This window comes from Vipera ursinii (genome assembly GCF_947247035.1).
Source record: "Vipera ursinii genome assembly, chromosome: 2".
NCBI classification, from domain to species: Eukaryota; Metazoa; Chordata; class Lepidosauria; order Squamata; family Viperidae; genus Vipera; species Vipera ursinii.
This window is the reverse complement of record NC_139513.1, coordinates 70,796,205-70,813,983: the sequence shown is the minus strand read 5'-3', so window position 1 is coordinate 70,813,983 and position 17,779 is coordinate 70,796,205. Positions and strand designations below refer to the sequence as shown.

Sequence of the window (17,779 nt, the reverse complement as noted above, 5' to 3'; positions counted from 1 at the left end):
CATGCTGCAACAGTTGTAAGTCTGAAAAAGAATCATAATTCCTTTTTTTTTCAGTGCTGTAACTTTGAACGGTCCATAAATGAATGGTCTATGATCGTGCTATCTTTATCATATTTGTTTAGCATTATTTTTTTAATTGAATGGAAGATGAGAAATAAAACCTTAAAATCTGCAGTATCGTTTCTGAAATTATGTAACCTCCCCAGGATAGTTTGTTGTTGCTGAAATCAGAATGAAATCAAGATCTGAGTACAATAAGGTATAATTTACAGCTGAATAAAAATAGACATGGCTCATTGTGTAGTTGTGTGACTGTTGATCTGAGTGATGTAAAAGATCTCAAATTTCATAATGACCTTAGAAAGATATTTTCAGTGGGCTAATCCAGTTGATCTTTTACCAGAAAATAAATCATTATTTATTAACACCGAATGACCTCTATGGAGATTCTCAGTCATGGTTGTCCCAAAGATGCTTTTTCAGGAGGCAACTGGGCTTTCTTGTTTTTCTTCGAAGACATTTCACTTCTCATCCGGGAAGCTTCAGGTCTGACTGGATGGTGGGGAATGGAAAGACTTATATACCTTGCAGATAGCTGGTCATTTGCATGAACTATATTTTTCAAAGATCCTGGAGCACTGGGGAACTACCAGAGGACTGGAAGAGAGCTGATGTAGTTCCCATCTTCAAAAAAGGGAATCCAGGAAACTACAGACCTATCAGCCTGACCTCAATACCTGGGAAGATTCTGGAAAAGATAATCAAACAACAAATCAGCGAACACCTTGATGCAAACAAAGTCATCACTAAAAGTCAACATGGGTTTGTCAAAAACAGATCATGCCAGACAAATCTTATTGCATTCTTTGACCAACTGACAAAATTAGTGGACCAGAGGAATGCTGTAGATATAATTTACTTGGACTTCAGTAAGGCATTTGATAAAGTAGATCACAACCTTCTACTTGATAAGATAGAAAAATGTGGGTTAGATAGCATCAGCACCAGATGGATTCATAGCTGGCTGACAGGCCGTACTCAGCATGTGGTCCTCAATGGAACTGCATCTACATGGAAGGAAGTGCGTAGTGGGGTGCCCCAGGGCTCTGTTCTGGGCCCAGTGCTCTTCAGCATCTTCATCAACGATTTGGATGAGGGGATAGATGGGGAACTCATTAAATTTGCAGATGACACCAAGCTGGCAGGAATAGCCAATACTCCAGAAGACAGGCTTAAAATACAGGAGGATCTGGACAGACTCGAACACTGGGTGCTATCTAAGAAAATGAAATTCAATGGTGAAAAAAGTAAGGTTCTACATTTAGGCAGGAAAAATCAAATGCACAGGTATACTATAGGTGGTACCTTGCTCAATAGTAGTAACTGTGAGAGGAATCTCGGAGTCCTAGTGGACAATCACTTCAATATGAGCCAGCAGTGTGCTGCAGCTGCCAAAAAAGCCAACACAGTGCTAGGCTGCATTAACAGAGGGATAGAATCAAGATCACGTGAAGTGTTAATACCACTTTACAATGCCTTGGTAAGGCCACACCTGGACTACTGCATCCAGTTTTGGTCACCACGATGTAAAAAAGATGTTGAGACTCTAGAAAGAGTACAGAGAAGAGCAACAAAGATGATTGGGGGACTGGAGGCTAAAACATATAGGGAACGGTTGCTGGAATTGGGTATGTGTAGTTTAATGAAGAGAAGGGTGAGGGGTGACATGATAGCAGTGTTCCAATATCTCAGGGGCTGCCACAAAGAAGAGGGAGTCAAGCTATTCTCCAAGGCACCTAAAAGCAGGACAAGAAGCAACAGATGGAAACTAGTCAAGGAGAGAAGCAACCTAGAACTAAGGAGAAACTTCCTGACAGTTAGAACAATTAACCCGTGGAACAACCTGCCTCCAGAAGTGGTGAATGCTCCAACACTGGAAGTTTTTAAGAAGAGACTGGACAGCCATTTTCCTGAAATGGTATAGGGTTTCCTGCCTGAGCAGGGGGTTAGACTAGATGACATCCAAGGTCCCTTCCAACTTACTTACTTCTTCCTCCTCCTCCTCCTCCTCCTCCTCATTATTATTATTATTATTATTATTATTATTATTATTATTATTATTATTATTATTATTATTATTATATAAATCCTTCCATTTCCCACCATCCAGTCAGACCTGAAGAAGCTTCTTGGATGCGAACTGAAATGTTTTCAAAGAAAAACAAGAAAGTCCAGTTTCCTACCGGAAAAGCACCTTTGGGACAAGACCAAATGATATGCAGATACAGGGAGCCCTTTTGCTCCAAGAACACTACAGTTTCCTAATGTTCAATCTACAATATATGGCACTTTAAAACACTATTCAGAGGCACATTAATATCTATTAGCCTATTAATATCTTCAATTTAAAAAATTACTCTCTGTTGGATGTCAGTTTGCAAAGGGGTTGAACTCCCATAGCAAATACCCGTTCTAAATGGAAAAATAAGTGTAGGTTCTATAATCATAATCAAATTAGGCAAGATATGAAATGCTTGATCACCTTTAATGCATCTGTTGTTAATAGCAACTGCTGTGATAGGGGAAGCAATTGGGAGTGGAACTGTAGAATAAAGGAACAGGCCTTCCTTGGCCATAGCCCCAGGAAATATTACTGCTCCAATTTAATGCCAATATCTTTTTCTCATGTCAAAGAGCAAACATATGGCATTTGGTTAAGGATTAAAATCTTTCTTTGCTTGTTGCAGTCTCAGCCCTGATTGCCCTGAGCTGATTATTAAGCAATAACAACCAATGTCTGAGCTGCTATCATGCAAACCTCAGATTCTATATAGATCTGACATCACAGAACCCCACCCACTGTCCAACGATTAAGCGGCACTGGATCTCCCAAGAAGGATGAGAATGGGTGCAGCGGGACGAACATGGATGTCATTTGAATGATACCAATTGGAGCAGTACATTGTGTCACCGTGTTGGGTTCTTCACTGGGACTTTTTCTCAGTATCTATGTATCAGCAATCTAGTAACAAAATATTTTGGCCAAGGGAATTGTATTCAGCATATCTGAAAAATACCAGACTGAGAAGGGCTGCCTTAGCTATACAGAATTGAATATAATAGTAGGTCAATCAAGCCACCCTGAAGCAATGAAACATATTGAAATACATCATCTTTCATCTAGCAGTCTTTAATTTGTAATTAAAACTGGATGAATTATTTTATGTAACATTTGCTTTATGCTCTTGCTCAGATCAAAATTATTTACAGTATATGCAAATAAAGTTGCAATACCCTAACCACAATTACAATTCAACTTCCAGTTATGTCAATGCTGTAATATCTATAGTAGCTCTGCTTGAATTAAATGCTGTGTTAAATTTAATTAATTTATTTTAATTTATTAATATTTCTATACCGCCCTTCTCCCGAAGGACTCAGGGCGGTGTACAGGGCAAGAATAAAACACAAAGCTACAAAAATTAAAAAGTAATTAAATACATGCCCATAAAAAAAAACAATAAATACATTAATAAAACCCCAATAAAATGATAGTAAAAACCCCACCAATCCCCCCTCAGGCCAGGCCGGCTTGTTCGAACAGGTATGTTTTCAGATCGCGGCGAAAGGAGCGAAGATCGGGCACCGTCCAGAGCTCAACCGGTAACTGGTTCCATAGCTCCGGGGCGCCCACAGAGAAAGACCTCCCCCTGGGGGCCACCAATCTACATTCTCTGACCGGTGGAACCCTGAGGAGGCCCTCTCTGTGGGAACGCACAGGGCGGAGGGAAGTTGACGCCGGCAGCAGGTGTTCCCTAAGGTACTCCGGACCCCTGCCATGTAGGGCTTTAAACACCATGACTAGTACCTTGAATCTCACCCGGAAGACAACTGGCAACCAATGCAGCTCACGGAGCAGAGGTGTGACATGGGAGTATCGGAAAACTCCCAACACAACTCTCGTGGCTGCATTCTGTGCCAGTTGGAGCTTCCGGGTGGTCCTCAAGGGCAGCCCCATGTAGAGAGCGTTGCAGTAGTCTAGTCGAGAGGTCACGAGCACGTGAGTGACTGTGCATAGATCATCCCGGCTTAGATAGGGCCGCAACTGGCGCACCAGGCGAACCTGGGCGAAAGCCCCCCGAGTCACAGCTCCTATGTGGTCTTCCAGGGTGAGCCGTGAATCTAGGAGGACTCCCAAGTTGCGAGCCCTATCTACGGGGGGTAATAATTCGCCCCCCCATAGAAAGAGATGGAATGTCCGAATAAACCCGGGATGAAGGTATGCAAAGCCACTCGGTCTTGTTGGGGTTGAGTTGAAGTCTGTTCCTCCCCATCCAGACCCGAACCGCCTCCAGGCAACGGGACATCACGGTGAGGGCATCACTGGGGTGGTTTGGGGTCGAAAAGAAAAGCTGGGTATCATCAGCATACTGATGATACCCAACTCCAAATCCACGAATGATCTCACCCAGCGGTTTCATATAGATGTTGAACAGGAGAGGCGAGAAGACCGACCCCTGAGGAACTCCACAAATGAGAGACCTTGCGGTCGACCTCTGCCCTCCTGCCAACACCGACTGCGAGCGTCCCTGGAGATAGGAGGAGAACCACTGTAAAACCGTGCCTCCCACTCCCAATCCCCCAAGACGCCGCAGCAAGATACCATGGTCGATGGTATCGAAAGCCACTGAGAGGTCTAATAGGACCAGAACCGAGGAATGCCCCCTGTCCCGGGCCCTCCAGAGATCATTCACCAGCGCGACCAATGCCGTCTCCGTGCTGTACCCGGGCCTGAAACCCGATTGGTACGGGTCTAGATAATCCGCTTCATCCAGGACCAGAGGGAGCTGATGTGCCACCACACTCTCAACAACCTTCGCAAGAAAGCGAAGGTTGGAGACAGGACGAAAGTTGTTCAATACAGCTGGGTCTAAGGCAGGCTTCTTGAGGAGAGGCCTCACCACCGCCTCTTTCAAGACGGCGGGGAAGCTACCCTCACTCAAAGAAGCCGATATAACTGCCTGGAACCAGCTGCGTGTCCTCTCCCGGGCTGCATAGACCAGCCAGGAAGGGCACGGGTCCAATAAACATGTGGTGGTGCTCAGCCTCCCCATGATCCTGTCCACTTCCTCCGGAGTCACAGAATCAAACTCCTCCCAGGTGATATCGACAAGACCACCCGTGTCCTGCTCGACAGACTCTGCCCAGTCAGAGTCCAGACCAATCCGAATCCGAGCGATTTTGTCCGACAGATACTGGTTAAACTCCTCGGCACGACCCTGCAAGGGATCCTCCCTCACCTCCTGATTCAGGAGGGAGTGAGTCACCCTAAACAGGGCGGCCGGGCGAAATGCACATTTGCCTTAATGTTTGAGGAAATATATTTTCCAATGAAATTCCATTTAGAGAATGAAAATAGAATTTCTTGAATATTATTGAAGACCATTAAAAGGTTGAGAATAAAAAGTTCTAAGTTCAAATTGTCATCAATATATTTTGACTGTGAATTACAGAAAACCATAAAGGTAAAGGTAAAGGTTCCCCTGCACATGCGTGCTAGTCGTTTCCAACTCTAGGGGCCGGTGCTCATCTCCGTTTCAAAGCCGAAGAGCCAGCGCTTGTCCGAGGACGTCTCCGTGGTCATGTGGCTGGCATGACTAGACGCCAAAGACGCACGGAACACTGTTACCTTCCCACCGTAGTGGTCCCTATTTTTCTACTTGCATTTTTACATGCTTTCGAACTGCTAGGTTGGCAGAAGCTGGGACGAGTAACAGGCGCTCACTCTGTTACGCAGCACTCGGGATTCGACCCGCCAAACTGCCGACCATCTGATCGACAAGCTCAGCATCCTAACCCACTGAGCCACCGCGTCCCTTACAGAAACCATAAAAGTTGCTTAATATCTGCTTCCTATCTTCAATCTTCAGGAAGATATAAAGATATAAAGAATACAAACTAAATACTAATACAATGACTCATTATTGTGTCATTATAAAGAATAGTGATCAAGTACCCTGTTTACTTTTAATATAATATCTTATTTGTAAAATTTGATCTGTAAAAAAATAATCACTTTGAAGAGAAGATTGTAATAAGAATGGATGACTCAGGGCTGATCCTGCTTTCTCCCTAAGGTCATCGCCATTGTAAAGCATACACCTGCGTCCAGTCCACCTATATAAAAAATAAAATTAAAGAGATTGTTTCATTCCTCTCTCAGGAACCACTTTTTGTAAAATGGCCACACAGATGAGGGGCCATGAGAAACAAATATGAAAAGTGCCAGAAATAGTTTCCCTGAATAAGAAAACTGTTATCTAGGAGAATAAGGAGCCTACATTTTGGAAGACAGTCTTTTATGACATATTCTGAATTGGGAATTGGATTCTATTTCCTCATCTGATTGATTAAAAAAATCTTTCCAGACTTGATTCATTAACTTTTAAATGGCTTATGTCCAAAATATAAGTTGGCAAACATTTGTGCATTTAAGAAAGTAATATAAGTTTATTTAAAGAGTTCCACCAATGCCAGTTTTAAGTGGTATTTTTGCCAAATAATCCCTAGATGCATGAGAATCATTATGTTTGAGAACATCACGCAAGACTGAGTATTCTTGACTACCTACATTGCTGGTAATATTTATTCATAATATAATGTACATAGAGACAGTTTGGTCTAGTAGCTAAGGCACTAGGCTAGAAATCAGGAGATTGTGAGTTCTACTCCTGCATTAGATATGAAAACTGGCTGGTGACTTTGGGCCAATCACTCTCTTTCAGCCCAACCAAATTTATAGGATTGTTGGTAATATTTATTCATAATATAATGTACATAGAGACAGTTTGGTCTAGTAGCTAAGGCACTAGGCTAGAAATCAGGAGATTGTGAGTTCTACTCCTGCATTAGATATGAAAACTGGCTGGTGACTTTGGGCCAATCACTCTCTTTCAGCCCAACCGAATTTATAGGATTGTTGGTAATATTTATTCATAATATAATGTACATAGAGACAGTTTGGTCTAGTAGCTAAGGCACTAGGCTAGAAATCAGGAGATTGTGAGTTCTACTCCTGCATTAGATATGAAAACTGGCTGGTGACTTTGGGCCAATCACTCTCTTTCAGCCCAACCGAATTTATAGGATTGTTGGTAATATTTATTCATAATATAATGTACATAGAGACAGTTTGGTCTAGTAGCTAAGGCACTAGGCTAGAAATCAGGAGATTGTGAGTTCTACTCCTGCATTAGATATGAAAACTGGCTGGTGACTTTGGGCCAATCACTCTCTTTCAGCCCAACCGAATTTATAGGATTGTTGTTGGGGAAAAATGGGAGGAGGAAAAAAAATATTGTGCATGTTCACTGCCTTGAGTTATTTACAAAAAATAAGTAAATTCACGGTAAAAATCTAAATAAATAAATTTAGATAACTAAAATTCAGAACAGGCTTCAAGATCTTTATTCCATCCAAATTAATTTGTATTGCATTTGTATTCTTCAATTGCTCTGTGTTTGGATAATAATGAATTAGATTACCACTCATTCTGAACTTACGTTGAATATACTTTTGAAAGTATTGTGGCATCATTTTTTAACTATGTCACCTTTATTCTTTCTAATTTAAGATTCTCTCTGCTTAAAGGGAATAATTGCCCTTATTCTGCTTAGTGAATGAGTGCTCAATCTGAGCTATACTCACAGGACAGAACAAAGAGAAAAGACACTTGGTTCAGTATATAATACCAAATTTGAAAGAGAACATTACTTCGTTTATTTGAACATTGTATATAATAAAATCAAATATAATGAAAGCTACATGGAAGAAAACTAAAGAAGTGAAACTATAATGAAAATAGAAAGATTAAAATAGTGAAAGTACAAGTCCTATATGGGAAACTATTTGAAGACAGAAAGTTTGTAAAGAGGGCTAAACAAGGAGTCCCTAGCAAAGGGTATGGGATTAAAAATGAAAATAATAAAACTGAAATGAAGGAATGCCGGAAGGAAAGTTTGGGAAATGTATATAGAAACAGAAGAGTGGAATAGAAATGAATATTGTAAATGTTAAGTGTCCAAAAAGAATAATGATGAAATAGAAACCGTATGTTGGATACTGAAAAACGATATGGATTGTAAGGGTAGATGGTGTAATCTGATTGGATTACTGTAATATGGTCTGCATGGGGCTGCCCTTGAAGAGTGTCTGGAAGCTTCAACTGGTACAAAATGCAGCAATGCGAGCAACTGCATTTGCTTCTAGAACAGCACATTTTATGCTTCTTCTCCATGAGCTGCATCTGTTGCCACTCTGCTTCCAGGTCCAATTCAAAGTGCTGGTTTTGAACTATAAAGCCAGTCAACCCTCATCGCAAGAGAGGCATGCTGGGGGTCTCATCTCTCAGGGAACTATTCTTGGCAGACATGAGAAGGCAGACCTTCCCTACCATGGAAACCCACCTTATGGAATAGGGATATGAATGGACTTTTTTTTTAACACAGATAATACCACGTTGTTAGCTGAGGATATGAATGATTTACAATGCAATTGCATCTACAGCAGACATGTCAAACACAAGCCATTCTGGAAACAGTGAGGGAACGGCCCCCGCTGCCTTGGCCCTGGCCCAGAGACCCTCCTTCTGCCAGAGACCCCCAGATCTGGCCCACTCCTGCCCAGGCCCCCATAGGCACCCTTGATGCCAATGATGTAGAGCTGGCCATGCCCACCCAGTAGGCCATATGCACTCCAGCCACACCCACCCAGTAGGCCACGCCCACCCTGGCCATACCCACCCAGCCCCCTGAGGGCAACCACAATGCTGATGTGGCCCTCAATGAAATTGAGTTTGACACCCCTGGTCTACAGAATTGAGTTAATGTATCAGAGACAGTTATTTGTGTTTAAATTCAAAAGGACAAGTAGATGAATTTATTTTATTTTTTATTTTATTTTTATTTTAATTCCATTTATATCCCGCCCTTCTCTGAAGCCTTCATTCTATGTATATGCCTGCTTATTAGGGCTTTCACACACACACCCCAAGCGGCATTATTACAAAGTCAGCTTAATTGCCCCCAACAATCTGGGTCCTCATTTTACCTACCTCGGAAGGATGGAAGGCTGAGTCAACCTTGAGCCTGGTGGGATGCGAACCTGCACTAATTGCAGGCAGCTGGTGTTCCTTGATAGAATGTTCCTTGATAGAATATTTAATAAAGATAGGAAATGAATGGGTGAAAATTATGATGTGGTAGGGTTGATAAAGGTAGTGGAGGGTACATAATCTGGTGTGAGGAATGAATGTTTGTCAAAAGTACTAAAATGGCTATGTTTAAGAATGTAATGCTGCCTCCTTTGTTATACAAAGTGAGAGTTGGGTGTGCTAGGAAAACAGAAATAAGTTGAAAGCATTGGAAATGTGGTAGCACTAACTTTACAATCTTGGCAATTCCTTTGTCCACTTAATGTTTTCTGAATGTATGTGGAGGGTATACAAAAATAAGTCAGCCAAATGTAAAAATATGTTGACGTAATTTAGTCAGAGACAATAAGGATTAAACTGAAAGGAAATGTATGGGGGTGGAAGGATGGTTGAGAGGGCAGAGAAGACCAGGAAAGCTTTAGTTGGGTGAGAATTTTCAACAAAAAAACCAATCCATGAACTTGGTAGAAACAAGGATAGTTTGCAAGGCAGAAAGAAATGGAGGGCTAAACTAAATGTAAGTTAAATTTTATTATCTCATACCTTTATTCCTAAAAATAAGAAATAATACCTAATTTCTTATTTCTTTTTTGCTCTTTCCCTTTGGGGATGTGAAGATGTGTGTGTCTGTGTGTGTGTGTGTGTGTGTGTGTATGTGCGCGCGCACATATGTGTGTGAGAGAGAAAATAAATATATATATTATAGTAGATCAGATTAAACAAGAACAGTAAATCTACATAATATCTGATGTGGTAGAGGAAAAGCTACACTGGGCCTAATTCTTACTAATAGAGAAGAAGTGATAGAGAGAGTTGAAATTGCCAGAACCGGGGGCAAGAGTGACCAGGTTATACTGGAATTTGATATAATGCAAACACAAGCAATAGAACATAATACAACCAGTGTCTTAAACTTTACAAGAGCTGATTTTAACAAACTCAGAGAGAGCTTAAGCAAAATTTTATGGATAAAAATCCTAAAGGGGAAAACAACTCAAGAAGTGTAGGAAACACTGAAAAATATAATCATAAAAGCCCAGTCCAACACAATACTACTAAAAGAAAAATAAGAAATCCAAGAAGAAACCAGTATGGTTGCAGAAAGATCTCTCTGATAAACTGAAAGACAAAAAGTATAAGTACAAAAAATGGAACGAGGGACACATAACTAAGGCAGAATACCAGCAGATAGCCCGAATCTGCAGAGATGAAGTCTGGAAAGCAAAGGTAATAAAAATCAAGGATAATAAAAAAAAGTTTCTTTCAGCATATAAATAACAAACAAAAAAAGTCAAGGAAACAGTCTGTCCACTAAAGAGAGAAGATGGCAAGGAAGTATCAGGCAGTAGAGAGAAAGCAGAGCTGCTTAACTCATCGGTCATTGCATCAGTCTTCATGCAAAAAGAAACTATAGCCCAACCTACCAAAAACTTAACTGTAAAAGACAGACTAGAAATAAAAATTAAGATAAGCCTTAGTAAAGCCACATCTGGAATACTGCATCCAATATTGGTCACTATAGTACAAAAAAAAAAATGTTGAGACTTTGGAAAAAGTGCAAAAAAGAGAAACTAAGATGATTAAAGGCCTGGAGACTAAAACATATGAAGAATAGTTGCAGGATTTGGGAATAGCCAGTCTAGACAAAAGAAGGACTAGGTGGGACATGATAGCAGTATTCCAGTATTTGAGAGGCTGCCACAAGGAGGAGGGACTCAATTTATTTCCCAAAGCACCAGAAGGCAAGACAGGAAGCAATGGATGGAAACTAATTGAGGAGAGAAGCAACCTGGAATTAAGGAGAAACTTCCTAACAGTGAGGACAATTAACCAGTGGAACAGCTTACCCCCAGAAATCGTGGGAGCTTTATCACTGGAAGTTTTTAAGAAGAGACTGGACAGCCACCTGTCTGAAATGGTATAGGGTCTCCTGCTTGAGCAGGGGGCTAGACTAGACCTCCAAAGTCCCTTCCAGCTCGATTCTGATTCTGATTCTGTATCAACCCACTAGGAGAAACAAAATGTAATGTAGTGTATGACTTATAGCTGCATAATTCTTTCCAATAATTGGAATTTATTTATTGTTAAAATAGTCTAGAACCCACATTTCTTTAAATGTTGTAAAATCGCAAAGGCTAGAAATTAAACATTAATATAGATACATGCGTGCCCACACACACACACACACACACACACACACACACACACACATTGTAGACTATAGTTGGTTTCAGTTCTGAACATTTTTCTTTGTACTCCAATGCATTCAAAAATATATCTGACCGATTTCTGGGAATAATATGACATATGGAACAGGCAAATGGAGGGAAATTGGGAGAAATTGCTCTTAAAGGTAATTAAAGGTAAATTTGTAAGGTACATAAGTGGAAAGAACAAGACCAGGGGTCTTCAAACTTGGCCCTTTTATGACTTGTGGACTTCAACTCACAGAATTGAAGTCCACAAGTCATAAGAGGGCCACATTTGAAGACCCCTGAACTAGACCATTCCCATGCTAACTTTCACTAGCTTTTCTTTTTGTTTTCTTTTTGTTTTCTTTCTTTCTCAGGAAAGAAAGTCACAAGATAGTGATGAAGCACCAATTTTTGTTGTGATGAAGCACCAATTTTTGCTTCTCTTTATAGTGTAGAATGACATATTGAAGTGTTCTGCATTTTAGTCAGCTTATATCAATGTTTGTTATGTGGGAAATCAGCCCCCCAGAGAAGGAAATATTAAAAGTCACTCATGCGCTCGTGACTTCTCGTCTAGACTACTGTAATGCTCTCTACATAGGGCTGCCCTTGAGGTCCACCCGGAGACTTCAACTGGTGCAGAATGCAGCCGCGCGAGTTGTCTTGGGGGTTTCCCAATACTCCCATGTTACACCTTTGCTCCACGAGCTGCATTGGCTACCGGTTGCTCTCCGGGTGAGGTTCAAGGTGTTAGTGATGACTTACAAAGCCCTTCATGGCATGGGTCCGGATTACCTACGGCAACACCTGCGGCCGGCGTCAACTTCCCTCCGTCCAGTGCGCTCCCACAGAGAGGGCCTCCTCAGGGTGCCGCCGATCAAAGAATGCCGATTGGTGGCCCCCAGGGGGAGAGCGTTCTCTGTGGGCGCGCCAGACCTTTGGAACCGCTTACCGGTCGAGCTCTGGATGGCCCCCGACCTTCGCTCCTTCCGGCGCGATCTCAAAACCTTCTTTTTTGAACAAGCTGGCCTGGTCTGACGGGATGGGGTTGGGTTTTTATAAATAGTTTTAATTTTAATATGTATTAATTATTACGGGCATAATGGTTTAATCGCTTTTTAATTTTTGTATTCTGTTTTTTATTATGTACTGCCCTGTTCACCGCCCTGAGTCCTTCGGGAGAAGGGCGGTATACAAATTAAATTATTAAATTAAATTAAATTAAATTAAAAGGGCAGAAAAATATACTGCTCAAAAAAATAAAGGGAACACAAGATAAGACATCCTACTGTTAAATACAGTACATTGTGTTGTTTAAGTGTTCCCTTTATTTTTTTGAGCAGTATATATTTTCTCAAAGGAACGTAAAGAAACAGAAAAGCATGCCCAGTTTTCTTAATAGCCCCAAGTCTCCCTCCCCCAAGCAGAAACCAGCTCTGTAGAATTGCAGATGATAATCTTGTCAGAAAGACTAGAGTCAGGAAGCTGGGATTAGAAAGAAAGATCCCTAGAATCAACACCAAAAATCTAAGAGTCATCCACAGCCCCAGGGAAGCAGGATAAGACCCTTTGGACATAATAAGATTAACCCACCACCATCAGAATACCAGAAAGGCACACCCAGACTCAGGTCAGAATATGTGACACAGGAAATACAAAGCCTCAAACAGGAAACAACTCCAAACAAAAGGCTCCAGAAGGTATAAAAACCCTCTCCCTACATGTGCTCATTTTCTTTTTTCTTCCAGAGCCATCTTCCTGTCTGGCTCTCCTCTTCAATAAACTGCAACCTTCTTTCTAAAGCAGTCACCATGTTGTTTATTCCCGGCTTGGACTAAACCATGATGAAGACTTTTCATTCAACAGTTAACATCTTTGAAACTCTTCCTCACCCTTTCTCTTCATCTCTTGTTCCCATTCTTTGAATTCCATAGGCCAATATTATCTAGCTGACAGTTCTGATTTCCAGCTATCTTCAACTTGAGAAAATAAATCTTTATTTTTATAGCAGATTCATTTTTTGCCACTCTGCCATATTACCTAGCCTTTATCTGAACTAAATATACCCCTTTTACAATCCTTTCTCATTTGGGATTTATTTATTTTTTGGGCTGACACTTAAATTTTGGCATTTCTAAAGAAGAGCTGCAAGCAAATCATACCTTATCGGATTATTGTAGTATTTCTGTGATCCATTATAATTATGCATTATACTACTCAGAACTTTAAAATTGAAGTTTGCAAGCTATCATCATTATATAATGAGCATTGTTTCCAAAATTGTTAATAGCCTCCAATGTTCCTTTTGTGCAAACAGATCGAATCATTTTCCCACTCCTTTACCCCCCCCCCTTTAGTGGTATGTGGATTTGGGGGAAATGACAAAAATACTGTTACAGCAAAGCAGAAAGATGAGATAAGTGTTAATGAAAAAGTGTTGGATATATTATTCCAAAAGAATGAAGCAATTAGCTTACTGACAGTCCTTTTTAGATTGTGTCATCCACACATTTTGCCTGTGATACAGGAAATGAACAAACTAAGCTGAAGTTCTGAGACATTTTAAGAAGCATGATAAATAATATAATTTGTTCAGATTAAAACGTATCCGCTTTCTTCCAAAAAAGAAGTAGGTGTGTGGCTTTTATTGTGGGAGAGTGAACATGGGGGTGAAAAGTAATTAAAGCAGCAGGTCGCAAGTGGAACAACTTTGGATGTATTAAAAACAGCATGTTTTCAACTCTGCAATTGCTGTTTTGCCAAAGACAGCATAGAGAGCATTGAACAAGAACATATAAATGCTCCAAGGTCTCAAGCTTGTGATTTTAGTTGGTCATTGAAGCATGCACTTGTGATATTAGCCTTTAAAATTATCTCAGTTGTTTCTAATTAAATAGAGAATTTAATATTTGCATCAACAAAGCTCTAATGTCAGCTACAAGGACCTGAGAACTGAAATCCATAGGTGGATTCAGGTGACACGCAGCCACAGGCAGCTCCTTTAATGATGATTGTATGGAATCCAGTGGCTCCATTTACTGAAACTCTACTCCTCACCAAATGTCTGCTAAGAGATTGCTAAAAAATGCTAGAGCCATGTACATTACTTGATTTCCAAATAAATGCTGAAGTTTGATTCTGTCCTACATTGCTGCAGAAAATAACTATATTTTTAATACTTTTTAAATTAAAAGTTTAGACCGACTTTTATTTGTTCAGAAATAAAATGGTTTAAGTATGTTCGTGTCTGTAATGAAATCAGCACTATTCCTGAATCCTCATAACGTCCCTGAGGTTTTCTTTCTCCGTGAAAGGGTTTTGAATTTCTTTGATTTTTGTAAACAGTTTACCATTTGTAACTCCAACTATTTATTCAAAACTTTTCATTCCTTCGGGGAGTGGGGGAGGGAGGGGCAAAGCAACATCAGATCTGAACATCAAATTGAACAGAAATTTCCAAGGGTGTAATAATCACCAGGGAAGTAATTAATATCCCTCTTGGTTTCTGAATTGTATTTCCATTTTGACTGTCATCTCTGTCTTATAGTCCAAAATTTCTTTATATTCCAGTATTTCTGTATCAAGGAATATTTGTTTATCCCCTTTATCTTGCTGGTCTTTCAAAGTATTTTTTTTGCATCTTTCATTTCTTATTTAAAATCTGTTGCAAATATTACATCTGTATAACCAAACATTGCTGTATTGGTCTCAAACGTCATAACATTGTTTGCCATATTGCAGATTTCACAAAATACAGATTTATCTCTTCTTCTTTTCCTTCCTTCTTTCTCTTTAGGGGTAGAGTTTCATTTCATTTCTAAAATTACAAAGTTTCTAATTTCTATTGCTTGCTTATTTTCCAATAGATTAAATGATTTCAATTCCCACAAAAATGCTTCACTGAATGTTTTGTTAGAGTATAATTACTGAATATTCTGCCCCCCCAAGTTATGTTTTAATCCCATTTTTCTAGAAGAATTCAAGAAACTAGAGGCCAAATCTTTAATGTAAATTGCTGATCAATTTATATATAGCTCTATTTAAAATGGAGTTTTTAAACCTGCTGAGAAAGCAGCATCATGTTATACAGAATGGACACTTTTTCGGATTTTTAAAAAGCTATTGACACAATTGCTAATTCAAATAATCCTAAAACCATGGACTAAGGAAATATTATTCTTTTATAGGAAGCTTTTGCTAGACTATGTTGGGCTGCAATTTTCACCATATCTAACCAATTTATAAATAACTGTATTTTGGTCTCAGAGCATCAACATAATTCCCAGTGAATAAATGCATGAAGGGCAGACAGAGTATATAACTTACTTGTGGATAACAGGAAAATCCGTAATAATCTTTTGTGAGGGTTTATTGCAGGCACACAGAATCTAGCTACCTTACTACTAATACAAAGCTACTTATCAGATAAAAGGTAAGAAACATACAAATCATTTAAACATCCAGGCAAAGGCAGCAAAAAGGATAAAATGAGTCCATGCACATATAACTACAAACAAATACGATAAAGTGTAAAACCAGTGGTGACATTCAGCCGGTTCGCACCGCTTCGGCAGAACCGGTAGCTAATTTTTTGTTGCCCAGGCCCAGAATGGACTTCCAGAAGCGGCATCCACACAGAGAACCAGTTGTTCACATATTTGAATCCCACCACTGTGTAAAACCATTTCAGTCATTGTACAGTCCCAAGGGCAGCACTGTTCATAAATGATTGTACAGCCACAAGGGCAAACCTGTCATTAAAAGGGATATTCTAGTTGGTCAAATATTATTTTAATTTCAAAGACTGAGAGCAAGACTGTGAAATCCAGTTTTATTAGTAAGTTATTAAAAAGCGAAGAATAGAATCCTTGTAGCAATGGGGTAGATCAGGAGTGTCAAACCGCCAGCCAGCGGGCCAGTTGCATCATGCTCCCCCCCAGATCCGGCAATGCAAAAACAGTCACGGTACATCGCAACACGTCACTTGACGTGGAGAGTTTGACACCTGTGGAGTAGCTAGCACTACTGAATTTTTTTGTAAATAACCTGGAATCCAAGATGACCACGAAACAGATTAAAATTATAAAAGGTTTTTTAAAGATTTATTCTGCCTTTTTCCATATATAACTCAAGGTTGCAAACTTATCAATAGTCCTTCCTCTTCTTATTTTACCCACAACAACACCCCTGTGAGGTGAGGGGAGTTGCTCTAAGACAGAGTAAATGACCCCAGATAGTTTTTCATTTCTAAGACGAAACTAGAATTCCCAGTTTCTGGTTTCTAAGCCAACACTTTAACCACTACACTAAACTAGCTCTCAAGATTGCAGATTATACAGTATGTAATTATTCTGTTTAGTGAAAATTCAAATTGACTATAAAGCTGTCTAAGAAAATCTCTCTAATCTCAGTGATCAGGCAGCAAAGTGACACATTAGAGGCAATTAAAGTATGAGCAACATCTGGCACCTATTGGGACAACTATCCAGGGATTACAGCATATTACTCATTGACAATGTCAGTTCTGGGTGGGTAATTCATAGGAAAGGAATTTAAGCTGGAAGTATAGTCATAGCCTCATACACATAGGGAATCTCCAATTGGAACATCTATTTGCACATGTTACTGGTTTGGTCTTTAAAACAATGATCAGGTAACCTTCTCTGTGTTCGCTCACAGCAGCTCTCTAGCTTTAAAATGTTCTCACCTGATTAACTTTAATTGCAGACCAGTGTTAATATTGTATGCTTGTTTTAGAACTGCTCTTGTTTTCAGATGTTTTCATGTATTGTTTATTTTGGAGTATCTTAAGTATTCTATTTTATTTTAACATATGTTGCCCTTAAGTAATAAAAGGGGCAGGATTATTTTTTTTTAAAAAAATCTTTGCCTTTCTCATTTTTCTGTGTTCAAGGGAGCATGTACTTTAGGGCCTAAGCAGGCAGAGTGAAGAAACCTTTCCCATCATCCAATTATTGTATTGGGAGGTTAATTAAAAGAAGAGAACGCATGGAACCACCGTACTTGTACTTTCAAAAAATAAACCCAAAAATGCTTCTCATTTCTAAGAACCTCAACTTGAAAAGTTGCCAGAAATGAAGTTTAAGTCCGGTATTTTTCCTGCTGCAATGGCGCATAGTTAGTTCATCTTATATTTCCATTTCCGATAGTTTTATAATTGCTGTGTCAATCTGAGGTCACAGAAAGGCTATTTTAAGCAACCAGAATTTTAAAAAGTATAAAGTGTTAAAGAAATTAAACTGCAATGTGTTGGAAAATGACTGTGGGTCATTTCCAGTTTAATTTGCATCCAGCACAATCCAATCAGTCCCTATGTCCAGATCAGAACCCGCCATTTACTACAACTTGAAAA

At 39.8% G+C, this 17,779-nt stretch overlaps 1 protein-coding gene across 1 annotated transcript in view; it reads left to right on the top strand.

Moving 5' to 3' along the window:
* The window catches only part of BSN (bassoon presynaptic cytomatrix protein), a gene marked incomplete at its 5' end in the record, with an annotated part of 242,008 nt that overhangs the window by 42,258 nt on the left and 181,971 nt on the right, over positions 1 to 17,779 (top strand). The gene's annotated exons all lie outside the window — the stretch shown is intronic.